Here is a 16,227-nt window from a genome sequence, read left to right on the forward strand (position 1 = left end):
TCCCAGGAAGGGGAATGACTTCCGTTCTAAAAGACATTTTTCCAATTTGGCAAAGAACCTATGCTCAAGCAGGCATTGCAGGATGCGTCGAACCTGCAGGCGGTGCGTGGGCAGGTCCTTCAAGTAAATAACGACGTCATCCAGGTAGACTATGACGTTGGTGTGTAGCATATCGTGAAAGACCTCGTTCATAAGGTTTTGGAAGACCACTGGGGCGTTGCATAGGCCAAATAGCTTTACTAAATATTCGTAGTGGCCATCTCGCATGTTGAAAGTGGTCTTCCACTCGTCCCAGAGTTTGATGCAGACAAGGTTATAGGCCCTATGGAGGTCCAGTTTGGTGAATATCTTCAACCCTTGGAGGCGGTCCAGCAGCTCAGGAATGAGAGGGTGGTATCTGTCTCTATAGGTGATGGCATTTAGGCCCCAGGAATCAATGCAAGGTTTCAGAGTGCTATCCTTCTTTGCCAGAAAGACTAAGCTGGCACCTGCCGGTGAGGTGGACGGGCGGATGAAGCCCCTGTCGAGGTTCTCCCAAATAAAGAATCTTAAAAGGGCCCTTAGAAGCATGGAGAAGAAATGGTGGAGAAATCCTACCCCTACAACATTTGGGACCTATAGGGCCTTACTCAGTAAATATAGATCAAATATCACAAGATCAAAGCGTGATTTCTACTCTAGAAAGATCCACGATTATCAATTCAATCCAAAGGTTTTATTTTCTTGTGTCAAATTTAATTAAAATGAACCAACATTCTATCACTCAGGATAATTCAAAACAAAAATGCAACAAATCTGCATACATCTTCAGAGATAAAGTTTTGAACATAATAAATAACATCTGCTTGTCAACTATGCAAAAAAATTACCTTACCTACTATTCCTGAACTAACATTGTCTACTTTAGAGTATGTATCATCCTCAGAAATAGAGATATTAATGTAAAAAATGAACCCCCATGGCTCACCCTCATGATGCAATTCCTATCAAAATGCTAAAATTGGTATCCAATATTATTGCTATACCAATGGCCGACATTATAAATGTCTCCTTAAATCAAGGAAACTTCCCTGAAATGTGCAGGGATTAGACCAATTCTTAAGAAGCCAAATGCGGACATGTCTAATCTTGTTAACTTTAGGCCTGTTTCAAATCTCCCTTTTGTGGTGAAACTAATAGAGAAAGTTGTAAATAAGCAATTTACAGAATATTTAGAGAATAATAATATTTTATATCCCGCACAATTCGGCTTCTGCACATTTTTCATCAAAGAGACCCTTGCTTGTTTCCCTCACAGATACAGTCATTAGAGGACTGGACTGTGGACAATCATATCTTTTAGTGATGCTCGACATTTCGGCAGTGTTTGACACAATTAATCATGAAATCCTGATAAATAGGCTCACTGAAATTGGTATATCAAATACAACACTTCAATGGTTTGAATCATATATGAAAAATGGATCATACAAAGTAAAGATCGGAGTATTTGTGCAAATTACTTTCTGGACTAGGATTAACTCATTATATATTTGCTGATGATGTGCAAATATTGCTTCCTATTACAGGTTTTCTTGAGAATTCCTTAAAATTATGGGAAATATATCTTCTATACAACAGCTCTTAACCCATATGAGTTTCCTTCTAAACCAAGCAAAAACAGAAATACTCCTAATATGCAATAAAACAGACGATAGGAGAATACTGAATATAAAAAATGTGCAGCCTAAGTATGCTATAGTCAATGAAATAAGAGACTTAGGAGTGATCATAGATAGTTCATTGAATTTAAAGAAATTTATTAATACACTGATCAAAGATGGATTTTTTTAAACTTCAAGTCTTGAAGAAACTGAAACCTTTTTTATATACCGATGATTTTAGAACCGTTCTACAAGTGCTGATTTTTTCAAAACTGGATTATTGTAATGCTCTGTTGTTAGGCTTTCCAGTATCTACTATTAGATCCCTCCAATTCCTCCAAAATGCAGCTGCACGATTATTGACGAATAGTAGAAAATATGATCATATAACACCCCAATCCTGAAAGAATTACATTGGCTACCAATCACATATAGAATTCAATTTAAAATTATATCATCCTACCTAATAAACGAAGGATGACCGACGTGCCGCAAATGCGCAGTAGAGACCAGCTCTACCGCGCATGTGCGGGCGAGCACGTCGGTCTGAGCCGAAAAAAAATGGCGGCGTCCAGTGGCAGCGGCGGCGTCGGGAGGCAGCGGCGTTGAGTGGCAGCAGCGGCGGCGGCGTCCGGTGGTAGCGGCGGCGGGTGGCAGCGGCGGCGTTGAGTGGCAGCAGCGGCGGCGTCCGGTGGTAGCGGCGGCGGTGGGTGGCAGCGGCGGCGTTGAGTGGCAGCAGTGGCGGCGGCGTCCGGTGGTAGCGGCGGCGGCGGGTGGCAGCGGCGGCGGCGTCGGATGGCACCGGCGGCGAGGGAGGAGAGAGAGAGGGAGGGACTGACAGAGAGAGGGAGGGACTGAGTGAGAGGGACTGAGTGAGAGGGAGGGAGTGGGACTGAGTGAGAGGGGGACTGAGTGAGGGGGAGAGAGAGAGAGGGGGGAGAGAGAGAGGGAGGGAGTGGGACAGAGAGAGGGGGGGAGGGAGGGAGGGAATGGGACAGAGAGAGGGAGTGGGGGAGAGAGAGGGAGTGGGACTGAGGGGGAGGGAGTGGGACTGAGGGGGAGGGGGAGGGCGTGGGACTGAGGGGGAGTGAGAGGGAGGGAGAGAGGAGGGAGGGAGTGAGACTGAGGGGGAGGGAGTGGGACTGAGGGAGAGTGAGTGGGACTGAGTGTGAGTGAGAGGGAGGGAGAGAGGGGGAGGGAGTGAGTGAGAGGAGAGGGAGGAGTGGGTGAGAGGGAGGGAGGTAGGGGGTGGTGAAGAGTGAGGGGAGAGAGAATGAGGGGGAGGTGAGAGACAGAGGGATGTAGCCCGTTTTAACGGGCTTAACGGCTTGTTAATCCATAAAACGCTATTTAATGACAAAATTGAATGGTTCAATGCAGCTCTTCATTTCCATACTCCACAACGGACTTTGCGTTCAGCAAACATAAGCTTACTAACAATACCATCTCCCAAACTGGCGCATTTAAATAGCGTAAGAGAAAGAGCTTTATCTCTAGCAAGACCCAAATTATGGTACTCATTACCACTGGAATTAAGGCTAAAGGCGAATTTGCCAGACATTTAAAAAGAAAGTGAAAACTTGGCTACTCCAACAAACATTCGCATAACCAAATCAGATACCTCGATCTACTGATAAATGCCGAAATACAGTAGTCTTAAGCTAATGCTTTTATGTTATTTTATTGTAGTTTTGGCATATGATTTTAGGATAGCTTGATCTATTTTTATTTTTAATGCAATTTTAATTTATTTTTATGTATCTAATGTATATTTTATTAATAGATGTATTTTATTAATTTTAATGTTTATTATGTTGTAAACCGGTATGATGTTACCACGAATATCGTCATATATAAATAAGTAAATAAATGTACTGCGACATAGCCTGAGTCTCGGGGAGAGACAGCGGGTATACTCGGCCCCAGGGGGTGTGGTGTCTGGAAGGAGGTCTATGGCGCAGTCGAACAGACGGTGCTTGGGGAGTGTCTCCGCCTTCTCCTTGGAGAATACGTCCGTGAAGTCAGCGTACTGTGCTGGCAGGACCAATGAGATTGTGGCAAGCAGAAGCCTGGGTCGGGGTATGTCACGGAAACAGGTTATGTGGCAGTTGGGCCCCCAGGAGGCCAGTTGTAACATCTCCCACTCAACGCAGGGAGAGTGTCTCTGAAGCCATGGGAGTACCAGTACCACCGGATGTATCAGTTTCTCCAATATAAAGAATGAAATCTCCTCATGGAGAATCCCAGTGTGAAGCATCACTGGGGCAGTGACATGGGTAACCTGGCCCAGTAACGGGTCCCCTCGGATGGTGGAGATCACTAGCGGTGGTGTCCTGGGGATGACAGGAAGATTCAGTTGTTTGACTAGGTCCGAAAGGATAAAGTTCCCTCCAGCTTCGGAGTCGATGAAGGCCAGTGTGGAAAATGAGCCCTCGGGGTAGACAAGAGTTACCGGGGCAGTGCATTGGGGAGCAGAGTTTAAGCAGCTTAGGGTCATCTCCCCTGTGACACCTAGGCTCTGGAGTTTCCCAGCCTCTCAGGACACTGGGCCAGCATGTGACCCTTGCCGGCTCAGCAGAGGCATAAGCCTAAGGTCTGGTGGTGTTGTTTTTCCTCTGGAGTGAGGTGACTGTGACTGACCTGCATGGGTTCCTCTCCCAAAGTCTGAGCTGGCTCAGGAGGAAGAGGTGGAGGCAGGGGATGGGAGAAGGATGGTGCCAGGGGAATGGCCTTACGGCCTGGCTTCAGTTCCCGTAGGCGCTGCTGGAGGCGGCAGTCGATTCGCCCCGTAAGGTCAATGACAGCCTCCAAGTCCTCCAGGAGCTCCCGGGCAGCCAGTTCATCCTTGATTCTCAAGGCCAAGCCCTCTAGAAAAATGCTGCGAAGACGGTCCTCACATTACCCTAGCTCCAAAGCTAGGGTGCGGAACTCCACGACGTAGTCCACAAAGGAGCGCAACCCCTGAGGGAGGTGAAGGAGGTCAAAGGTGGCTGTAGACTGCCGTCCGGGTTCATCAAAGACCTGTTTAAAGGTCTGTACGAAGCAGGGAAGGCCAGCAAGTAGAGAATCCCCGCATTCCCACAAGGGGGAGGCCCAAGCTATGGACTTGCCATCGAGCAGTGACAGAATAAAGGTGATCTTGACCTGGTGACTGGTGAACTGTGCTGGTTGCAAGGAGAAATGCATGAAGCAATGGTTAAGGAAGCCATGGCACTGCTTTGGATCTCCAGCATAGTGGGGAGGTGCCGGAAGATGGAGAGGTGCAGAGTGAACCGGTGCTGCCACGGGCACAGGTGGAGAGGCACCGGGCATTGGTGCTGAGTCCAGTCAATTGGCTAGTCATTCCACCATGGCTGCCAGGAAGTCCAGGCACTGTTGCTGTTGCTAGAGCCACTGAGCCAGTCCCAGAATGGCTTGAAAACCACTCAGGTCCGCTGGGTCCATGGCTTCTGCAAACTGTTGCATATGTGGACCCTTGAGCTGAGACGAGGTTGGTACCACCACCAAAGGAAGGCCCCCAGTGGTCCTCATCATTGGGAGGCGGTACAGGTGGAGAAGACCCAACAGGATCTTCACCTTTACCAGCCCACGTTCCCCGCATGTTGAGCCCTTGGGTGCCGGGGCCGGCAGGACTTAGGTGCTGGTCTCTCGTGTCGAGGAGTCCAGAAAGAAGACAAGGCAGCATCATGCAAGCGATACCAGGAGCAGGCCAGAAGCCAGGACAGGCAGCTAACAGGCAGGACGAAGAGACAGGCCGGAGGTCAGGACAGGCAGCGATCAAGCAGAGGCGAGGTACCAGGCAGGAGTCAAAACCGGGGAGTTAGTCTGAAGGCAGGAGCAGGAACAGAGCTGGGACAGGAACACAGGATCAGGAAGGCAAACTGGAACGCAGGATCAGGAAGAAGCAATACACTCAAGGCTGAGCAGGACCTGTTGCTGAGGCGAAGTGCAGAGGTCTGAGCCAGGTTTAAATACCCGGGTGTGGTGACATCTTCCAGGGCCTCCCTTTAAAAGGAGGGAAGAGGTGCGCGCACCAGTGGCTAGGTATGCAAACACTGAGGCCGAGTCGGCGGCATCCTGTGGCGCATGGGCAGACCGCTGCTGCGGGGTTAGGGGCCTGGCTGCCCTGTGCCGTGGGACAGGGGGTCGGAGCAGAGTGCCTGCCAGAGCAGATAAGGGGGCCCGGCTGCGTATTGCCACAGCCGGGAGTCCTAACAGAAGCTCTATGGTGGGCAATGAAGATGCACAAAACCGCGTGCAAGATGGTGCTGTGGCCTACCACTCGGTGTGCCCACAGAGCCTAAAGCAGGGCCTAGCCCATCGGGGAGCTGCTCAAACCACTCAGATGCCCACTTCCCTTAAGAACATTTTAAATTGCCATGCTGGGTCAGACCAAGTGTCCATCAAACCCAGCATCCTGTTTCCAACATAGAAACATAGAAATGACGGCAGAAGACGACCAAATGGCCCATCCAGTCTGCCCAGCAAGCTTTGCACTTTTTTTTTTCTCATACTTATCTGTTTCTCTTGGCTCTTAGTTACCTTTTGGTTCTATTTCCCTTCCACCCCCACCATTAATGTAGAGGGCAGTGTTGGAACTGCATCTAAGTGAAATATCCAGCTTAATTAGTTAGGGGTAGTAACCACCGCAATAAGCAAGCTACACCCATGCTTATTTGTTTACCCAGACTATGTAATTCAGTCCTTGTTGGTTGTTGTCTGTATATAGATCCACTTTTCTTCATTCCCCCTTCTGTTGAAGCAGAGAGCTATGCTGGATATGCGTGAAGTATCGGTCTTTCTCCCCTGCCGTTGAAGCAGAGAGCTGTGCTGGATATGCGTGAAGTATCAGTCTTTCTCCCCTGCCATTGAAGCAGAGAGCTGTGCTGGATATGCGTGAAGTATCGGTCTTTCTCCCCTGCCGTTGAAGCAGAGAGCTGTGCTGGATATGCGTGAAGTATCGGTCTTTCTCCCCTGCTGTTGAAGCAGAGAGCTATGCTGGATATGCACTGAAAGTGAAGTATCAGGCTTATTTGGTTTGGGGTAGTAACCACCGTAAAAAGCATGCTACTCCCCCCTTTTTTGTGAATGTAAATCCTTTTTTCCACATTTCCTCTTGCCTTGAAGCTTAGAGCAATGTTGGAGTCGCATTAACCGTATGTATGTTTATTGAATAAGGGTATTATCTCCAGGTAGTAGCCGTCATTCACGTGAGCCACCCACTCTTCATTCACATCTTCTAGACTTTATGGATCCACAGTGTTTATCCCACGCCCCTTTGAAGTCCTTCTGGTCTTCACCACTTCCTCCGGAAGGGCATTCCAGACATCCACCACCCTCTCCGTGAAGAAATACTTCACGACATTGGTTCTGAGTCTTCATCCCTGGAGCTTCAAATCGTGACCTCTGGTTCTGTTGATTTTTTTCCGACAGAAAAGGTTTGTCGTTGTCTTTGGATCGTTAAAACCTTTCAACTATCTGAAAGTCTGTATCATATGATACAGAGGCCAAGCCAGGCCACAAGAACCTGGTAAGTACCCAAACACTAAGAAGATCCCATTCTACTGATGCCAGTAATAGCAGAGGCCATTTCCTAAGTCAACTTGATTAATAGCCGTTAATGGACTTCTCCTCCAAGAACTTATCCAAACCTTTATTAAACCCAGATACACTAACTGCACTAACCACATTCTCTGGCAACAAATTCCAGAGCTTATTTGTGCACTGAGTGAAAAAGAATTTTCTCTGATTAGTCTTAAATGTGCTACTTGCTAACTTCATGGAGTGCCCCCTAGTCCTTCTATTATCCGAAAGTGTAAATAACTGATTCACAACTACTCGTTCAAGACCTCTCATGATTTTAAAGATCTCTATCATATCCCCCCTCAGCCGTCTCTTCTGCAAGCTGAACAGCCCTAACCTCTTCAGCCTTTCCTCATAGGGGAGCTGTTCCATCCCCTTTATCATTTTGGTCGCCCTTCTCTTTACCTTCTCCATTGCAACTATATCTTTTTTTTTTTTTTAGATGCGGCGACCAGAATTGTACACAGTATTCAAGGTGCGGTCTCACCATGGAGCGACAGAGGCATTATGACATTTTCCGTTTTATTCACCATTCCCTTCCTAATAATTCCTAACATTCTGTTTGCTTTTTTGACTGCTGCAGCACACTGAGCCGACGATTTTAAAGTATCATCCACTATGATGCCTAGATTTTTTTCCTTGGTGGTAGCTCCTAATATGGAACCTAACATCATGTAACTACGGCAAGGATTATTTTTCCCTATATGCAACACCTTGCACTTGTCCACATTAAATTTCATCTGCCATTTGGATGCCCAATCTTCCAGTCTCGCAAGGTCCCCCTGCAATGTATCACAATCTGCTTGTGATTTAACTACTCTGAATAATTTTGTATCAACCGCAAATTTGAAAATTTCACTCGTCATATTCCTTTCCAGATCATTTATAAATATATTGAAAAACACTGGCCCAATTACAGATCCATGAGGCACTCCACTGTTTACCTATTTAACTGTATTCTTGTATAATGTTTGGTAGCCCGATTGTCACTACTAAAGTTCTTTGTAAAAAGTTGAACTCACGTTCTGTTTAATGTCAAATGTTAATTATTATGGTTATTTTTCAATGTTCCTTGTAATAAGCCCAGGGTGGAACGTCCCAACCAGGGTAACTTATTGTTTAATGTAAACTGGATTGATTTGTATTGTATACAGGAATTCCGGTATATAAAAATTAAAAATAAATAAATAATTTCCACTAGGAAAATTGAACATTTAATTCTACTCTCTGTTTCCTGTGTTTTAACCAGTTTGTAATCCACGAAAGGACATCATCTCCTATCCCATGACTTTTTAGTTTTCTTAGAAGCCACTCATGAGGGACTTTGTCAAATGCCTTCTGAAAATCCAACAGGATCAGGAGCATCATCGGTATGGCGCGCCAAACAAGGAGACTGGAGGAAGTGTTACTGAAGTCCCTCCAACGTCTCTGAATCGGAAGGAATCCTCTTTTCTCTTTACTTACCTGCGCTCGGTGCTTACCGGCTGAGTACAGAGATGGTCTCCGGCTGCAGGGGCGAGGGCTTTGTCAGTCACGGCCACACTCTGCTTCCTGTACCCACTGCCTTTCAGCTGCTTCAGCAGCAAAGTCCATGCCAGGAACCAGCTACTAGACCAAAGCACACCTCTGAGGGATCTCAGAAATCACCTCAGGAAGGGACCTTTAGGTATCACCACAAGAGGCCGGGGCTCAATCTTTCTCCAATTTAAAAGTAAAATTTCTTCTTCTAAAGAGTATAGCAATCTCGATAGGGAAAGCATGTCCATCATCTGCTAGGTGACGTAGAGATACTGAAGGGTTTAGGTCACTGCAGGGGCGTATATCTAAGGCGACGTCAGCTTTGAAACCCGACTCCATCTCCATCTGCTAGTAGGGGTGCATATAACCCATTGGTCCTGAGTCCATCTGGCTATACACTAGAAAACACTTATTACTAAATAAGCAATTCTGCTTTCTCTGTGGACAAGCAAGACAAATATCAGCCAAACAACTGGGTACTCCCAAACTCTGTGTAGCATCACATTTTTTTTTTAATGTAGAGTATGCAACCCAATATATGTATGGTAGGAGGGAAAGGAAGTTATGATTTAGAAAGATTTTCTGGACTTTGACCAAAAACATCATCTCTGCAAGAGTCCTCATGTAGATAATAGTTCTCATTGCACTAAGTGGTTGTTTTGCAGTTGTGCTCTATAGATCTTGAATAAAAGAAGCATACTGAAATTGCAGTTGCTCACATCACCATAAGAAGATCTACTCTTGCTCTTTTTTAGCAAAATCTAATACAGTGTGAAAACCAAGAAAAAAGTGTTATGTTTTCTCATCTGGTCAACCTTCAGTGTTTGGATTGTGAGACACGAACAAAAGATGATTTTCTGAAAGGTTTTGTTTAAGAAAAGATTAGAGCTTTTGGCTCTCCCTATTCATGGATATTGTCCTATTATGCTTCTGGCTAAGAACCCATGCTTTGCTTATTGTTCCTTTTTTCCAGAAATGGGGACTAGCAGAACAAGGTCCAAGTTATTTTTTGCAAATGTGGAAGGGGAACAGAATCATTTCTTTTCAAGAATTAGTGGACAAGTGTCATATTGACAGAAACACAGTTTGACAAGTCTTACTGAAATGGGGTGGTGGCAGAGGTATATCAAGAGTCTCCGGTGCCCAGAGGCCAATGCATTGGTATTGCCTCCCCCTCCCCAATTATCCTCCTTGTAGAAATGCTTGTGGTCACAGAAAGTCACACTAATACAAACCCCAGAAAAGAAATGAACTGACAGACTACTATGAGCTGCTTAGGGGCAAAAGTTTCCCTGCCTGCAGACAAGCCGCCAATAAAGTTTCTTTCTCCCTTCCCTCTGTGGTACCGCAAGCAAACAAACAGTCTTTGAAAAAGAATAACACAATCAAAGAATGTGATGTAAAATGTATAAATTGTCCAAAATTTCCAATTTTTCACACTTCTGACCTTCAGCAAAGAAAAAAGAAAACCATTCCAAATGTGTTTTTTTTCCCAAAACACGTCACTGCAGTCTCATTACAGCATTTTGCCTGTCCTCTCACCAAATACAGAATAATTGATTATAACTGATTACAAAATAGAAAGAAAAATATGGCAACAATAGCTGAACTGGAAACACCAAAAAGCCAGATAGCCTGCAGTAAAACACCAGAGACATAAATAAAAACTGCATTTTCCCTGTACTTAAAAAAAAAAAAAAAAAAAAAAAAATTATTCAGATGCACATTTCACAAAAATTACAGAGAAAATGAAACTCTTCCCACTTCCCATCTAAGAGAAACAAAAGCAATAGCAGTCTCACTTTCTTACTTTCCCAGCCTCCAACAGTATTGCTCCCTCTCCCTGTCTAGTCTCCAGCAATCTTGTTCCCCAGCCCCCCTCTCCCCTCCCAGCCAGACTCATATGCAGTACAATAATGCAAAACCAGAAACATCATCATCAAGAAATATAAATCAATTATAATAGTAAACCATACTAATAAAAACAATATTTCAAAGCAGGTAAAAAATAAGAGTATCTAATAAGAACAACAAGGAAAAAAAAAAACTTTAAACATCTCCAAAAGAAATCAATACAATATAACTAATAAGGATACAATTTTCCCCCTCTCCATAACTGTGAATTTGAATTTCAATCACCTTCAGATTCTCGTGGATTGGGGGAGAAGGGAACGAACACATATACACACACACACACACACACACAAACACCACCACCAGGCACCCTGCAGTGCCTCTCAGAAAGGAAGAAGAGAAAAAAAAAAAGAGAAACATCGCTTGAAATGAGAAGGAAGGGAGTAGAGAGATCCCCGATTGGGGGACCCGCCACCCGATGTCAGCACAGCCCGCCTCGAACCGTTAAACGTCGCCATGCCATCAGGCGTTATGCGCTGTGCATCGCGCGCCGAAGGGGCGCGACAAAGGGGTACTCTCCTTTGTGCACCCCTTAGTGCAATCCAGAGTGCCAGATCTATTTGGAAACTAAAAATCTGTGCAAAAATGTCTCTCTATGTTACTTTAACATATCTGTAAACTTCCCATGTTTGTAAACCGTTGTGATGGCTTTATTTGGAAGCCGAATGACGGTATATAAAACCTGCTAAATAAATAAAATAAATTACTGTGCTGGCCCCTCCTCATTCTGAAGTTTTTGTTTTGGGGTTTGTTTTTTTTACTGTTTAATTTTTATTTTACTAATCAGGGCCAGTGCAAGAGTATAAGGCACCCTAAGTGAATCTTACAACTTTGAACCTTACCTTCCTTCCCAGCATGGCCCTCTGTACACAAAAATTAAAATTATCCATTTATAATAGATTTTACATGGCAATGGATGCTCAAAGTGCAGTTTTTTGAAGTGAAAGCATCACAATATTGTGTATATTATATTTACATTTCCTGTTGTGGTGTCAACCAGAAAACCCTGCATAAAAACTAAAAAGACACTTGGAACACATATTGTATTAGGACTATTGTAACGCATGCTAGGTGTGGGCTTGGTCATCAGAAAGCCATGGGCAATTTAAATTACAATATAATAAACCTCCCATTCCAAAACAGTGCTAACAGCAAACATTATGCCAGGCTCTAAAACACCAATACACCTTCTAATTAGGAAACAGAACAAGCCAAGCTGCTATGGATACCTACGGAGAAATGACACGTTAGCAGAATTCTTAATCTCAGTCACACATGCAGAACAATACAAACTAAAGGTACTATGAAGTATAAATGGAAAAGCAAATGTTGCTTACCTGTAACAGGTGTTCTCACAGGACAGCAGGATGTTAGTCCTCACATATGGGTGACATCATCAGGATGGAGCCCAGTCACGGAAACCTTCTGTCAAAGTTTCCAGAACTTTGACTGGTCCCTACTGGGCATGCCCAGCATGGCACTAACCCTGCTGCCAGCAGGGGTCCCCCTTCAGTCTTATTTAAAAGCTACAGGCAGTGCCGAAAAATAAAATAATAAAACGTTATGAACCCAACACCGCGGGGCGGCGAGCAGGTTTCATGAGGACTAACATCCTGCTGTCCTGTGAGAACACCTGTTACAGGTAAGCAACATTTGCTTTCTCACAGGACAAGCAGGATGGTAGTCCTCGCATATGGGTGAGTACCGAGCTGAGGATGTCCGAACATGCACCAAATGTATCCAAAGGCGTGCAACAGGCACAACAACTGGGGTGGAATTTGGTAGCGGGCATCCTGAACCCCACCATGCAGGCAGAAGGGTGTTGGTACGTCACGTTGTACAGAGGTTATGAAGGACAGACTGGCCTAAGATGGAATCTTGTCTTCCGGCTTTGTCCAAGCAATAGTGGGCTGCAAAGGTGTGAAGAGAACTCCAGGTGGCAGCCCTGCAAATGTCAGGAAGCGGCACCAATCGTAGGTGTACTACTGAGTTGCCATGGCCCTTACAGAGTGTGCTTTAACACGGTCTTGAACTGGAATACCCGCTTGCTGATAGCAAAAGGATATGCAGTCTGCCAACCAGGAAGAGAGAGTCTGCTTACCCACAGGCTTCCCCAATTTGTTAGGGTGGAAAGAGACGAACAATTGAGTGCTTTCCCTGTGGGCAGCTGTATGGTCTAGGTAGAATGCTAGAGCCCGTTTACAGTCAAGTGTATGCAGAGCTTGTTCTCCTGGATTTGCATGGGGCCTGGGAAAAAAGGTAGGTAGTATGATGGATTGATTGAGATGAAAATCTGAAACTACCTTAGGTAAGAATTTCGGGTGAGTGAGGAGCACTGCCCGGTCCTGCAGAAGTTTAATGTAAGGCGGATAGGTAACTAGAGCCTGCAATTCACTAACTCTGCGAGCCTCCTGACCCCCGCCGATCAGCGCCATTTTGAGACTCAAAATCGCCGTCCCGCCAATACTCAAAATGGCGCCGATCACCGTCATAGTGAGGGCAAAGGCGATCGGCGCCATTTTGAGTATTGGGATCGGACGGCCGGCGTGAAAAGAAGTCTTGTGGGGGTCAGGAGGCCTCCCCAAGCTGGCCAAAAGTCCCTGTGGGTCCAACGGGGGTCCCGGAGCGACCTGCCGTCCGACGCCAGGACTCAAAATGGCGCCGATAGCCTTTGCCCATACTATGTCACAGGGGCTACCGGTGCCATTGGTCAGCCCCTGTCACATGGTAGGAGCACAAGATGGCGCCGATGGCCATGTGACAGGGGCTGACCAATGGCACCAGTAGCCCCTGTGACAAAGGCTATCGGCGCCGTGATGAAACTAGCACCGAGGGTTCCCGGACCCCACCGCTGGACCACCAGGGAGTTTTGGTAAGTCTTGGGGGGGTCAGGAGGGTGGGGGGTTTAAATTTTTATTTAGGCCGAATAAAACAGAAATCTGTTTAATACGTGGGGAGTCGCGATGCGTTTTGCCTCCCCACGTATTTAACAGATAGCAAAAAATAAGTTGTGGATTACAAATACGTGGAAAATGGATGCACACCTCTAGACATGAACACCTTGGGTTCTGAGGAAGGCTGTAATGACTACGAGGCATTTTGTAAAGAGTTGTGGCGCAGATGCTAAGCCGAATGGAAGCACTCGATATTGATAGTGCTTGAGATCTACTAGTGCTTGGGGCCTATTAGGAACCTCAGGTACTTGCGATGAGCTGGAGTTATCGCAATATGAGTGTATGTGTCCTGGAGGTCCAAAGAGTAGAGCCAGTCTCCTCTTTGCAGAAGAGGTAGAAGCGAATCAAGGTGACCATCTTGAACATTTCTTGCTGGAGGTACTTGAGGGCACATAGGTCCAGAATAGGATGGACGCCTCCCGATTTTTTGGGGATTAGAAAGTACCGGGAATAGAACCCTAGGCCGTACTGATAGTATGTTACGGGTTCTATTGCTTTGGACTGGAGAAGGAGGGAGACCTCTTGATCCAGAAGAATGGAGTGATCGGATGTTCTCCACTTCGGTAGAGGTGGGGAGTCCGGTGGTATGGAGAGAAAGTTCAGATGGTAACCCTGAGCAATTATTGCCAATACCCATTGGTCGGAAGTGATTGAGTGCCATATGTTGTGAAAGTGACACAATCAACCTTCCACTGATATGTAAGGCAGAGGAATCTGGCTGCTGCTCTCTAGGTGGAAGTCAAAAACCTGAAGCAGGCCCTGTTTGAGGAGCTGCTTGTGGCTTTTGTTTACGTGTTTGATGAGACTGCGTTTTTTGATAAGGTCTCGTGGCACGGGATCTGGTTGGTGGCGGGTAAGACTTCTTTGGGCGGAAGAAGGACTTCTTAGAGTCCTTTCTGAAGGGCTGTTCTGAAGAGAAGTCGGAAGGTCTCATGATGGTCCTTTAGTTCCGCCACCGTCCATTGAATCTGTTCGCCAAACAGATTATCTCCGACACAAGGCAGGTCGGATAACCTGTCTTTTACTTCCGGGTGAAGGTCAGAAGACTTGAGCCAGGCCCACCGTCTCGCCGAAATAGCAGCTGCATATACTCTAGTAGAAGTATCAAAGATGTCATAAGATGTTCTGATCTCATGTTTGCCTGCCTAAAAACCCTTGTTTACTAGGGTTTGTAATTGTTCTTGAAAATGCTGAGGCAGGAAATCCGAGAAGTCCTGTATCTGCTTAAAAATGACCCTGTTATATTGGGTCATATAAAGCTGATAGGCGGCAATTAGGGAGATGAGCATTGACCCTTGGAAGATTCGGCAACCAATGGTATCTAGGAACTTCTATTCCTTGCCAGGGGGGAACAGAAGAGTGAGGCTTTGACCTCTTTGCTCTCTTCTGTGCAGACTCCACCACGACAGAGTGGTGATCCAGTTGTGATTTCTGAAAACCTGGAGCTGACTGCACCAAATAGGTAGTGTCAGCTTTCCTGTATACTGGAGCCAGGATGTTCCCAGTTCTTCTTCAGGAGATCCAGAAGGACCTGATGAATGGGAATAGAGGTGATTACCTTGGGAGCATCCAGGAATTGGAGCAACGCCATCATCTGGTGCCTATCATCCTGTTCAGTCTCTAATTGGAAAGGAACCAATTCAGACATTTCATTCACCAAGTTTATGTTGAAACGTGTTTATTAAAGTTTCCAAACCCATAACTCCTTCACCAAGTTTATAAAGGAGAGATCCTCTGGAGGAGAACGCTTCCTACTTTCAGTGAGTGAAGGTGGTGAAGGTAAATCATTGGTGACTGTCGAGGAATCATCAGCCCAGGTATCTTAAGGATCAGCATGTGTCCCTCTAGGAACTAGAGGGGGACAGGGTGGTGGAATACCTGAAGGTCCCGGTCTAGGCTCCGAAGGAATCTGAGGAATTATCAGAGGCACTGGCGCAGGCATCGATGGATGGCTCAGTGGCGCCAATGGACGTATTGGCATCGATGGCTGAGGCAGAACTCCTGATGGAGGGATGCGGAATGGTGTTTCTCCTCCCATGACACTGTAAGTGGGGAGGGCACCGGAGCTATTGGAGACCCAGGATCCATTGGTGGAAAAGCAGCCATAAGCGCTTCTATCCTGGAGAGCAGCGGTGCCAGCGCTGCCGGAATCGGGTCGATGATCAGTTCCGCAAGCGGTGCCGGTGTCTGAGGAACCTGAAGTCATTGCATCGCCTTGTCGATGGCCTCCTGAACCATCCGGTCCAGTTCTTCTCAGAGACCTGGAGCAAGCAGCCCCAGCTCTGGAACAGAAAAGGGAGGCAGAGGCATAGCCGGAGGGACCACCGTTAAAGGCGGAGTCACGGCTCCCGATCCCCTGTCAGGTGAGGGTTGCCTCAGTGACCCGGTCGCAGAAACAGACGGTGCCTTTTCTGGACGGGGTTTCTTCGACAGCGGCTCGGATGATGGCGAGGTCGATGATTTCGCTCCCTTGATGGTCCAAGACTTACGGTGTCAATGGCGATGTTTGTCCCTGCGATCCCCTCGGTCCTGAGGGGGAGTAGAGAGTATCGATGGCCGAGAAGTCGTCGATGCTGGGAGATGGACGCGGCCAGGGCAGGTGAGCGGGGGCTGGT

At 46.4% G+C, this 16,227-nt stretch overlaps 1 protein-coding gene across 13 annotated transcripts in view; it reads right to left on the bottom strand.

Annotated features, from left to right (window-relative positions):
• The window catches only part of GALNT3 (polypeptide N-acetylgalactosaminyltransferase 3), a 296,872-nt gene that overhangs the window by 21,307 nt on the left and 259,338 nt on the right, over window positions 1-16,227 (bottom strand). The gene's annotated exons all lie outside the window — the stretch shown is intronic.

This window comes from Rhinatrema bivittatum, chromosome 6, assembly GCF_901001135.1.
Source record: "Rhinatrema bivittatum chromosome 6, aRhiBiv1.1, whole genome shotgun sequence".
NCBI classification, from domain to species: Eukaryota; Metazoa; Chordata; class Amphibia; order Gymnophiona; family Rhinatrematidae; genus Rhinatrema; species Rhinatrema bivittatum.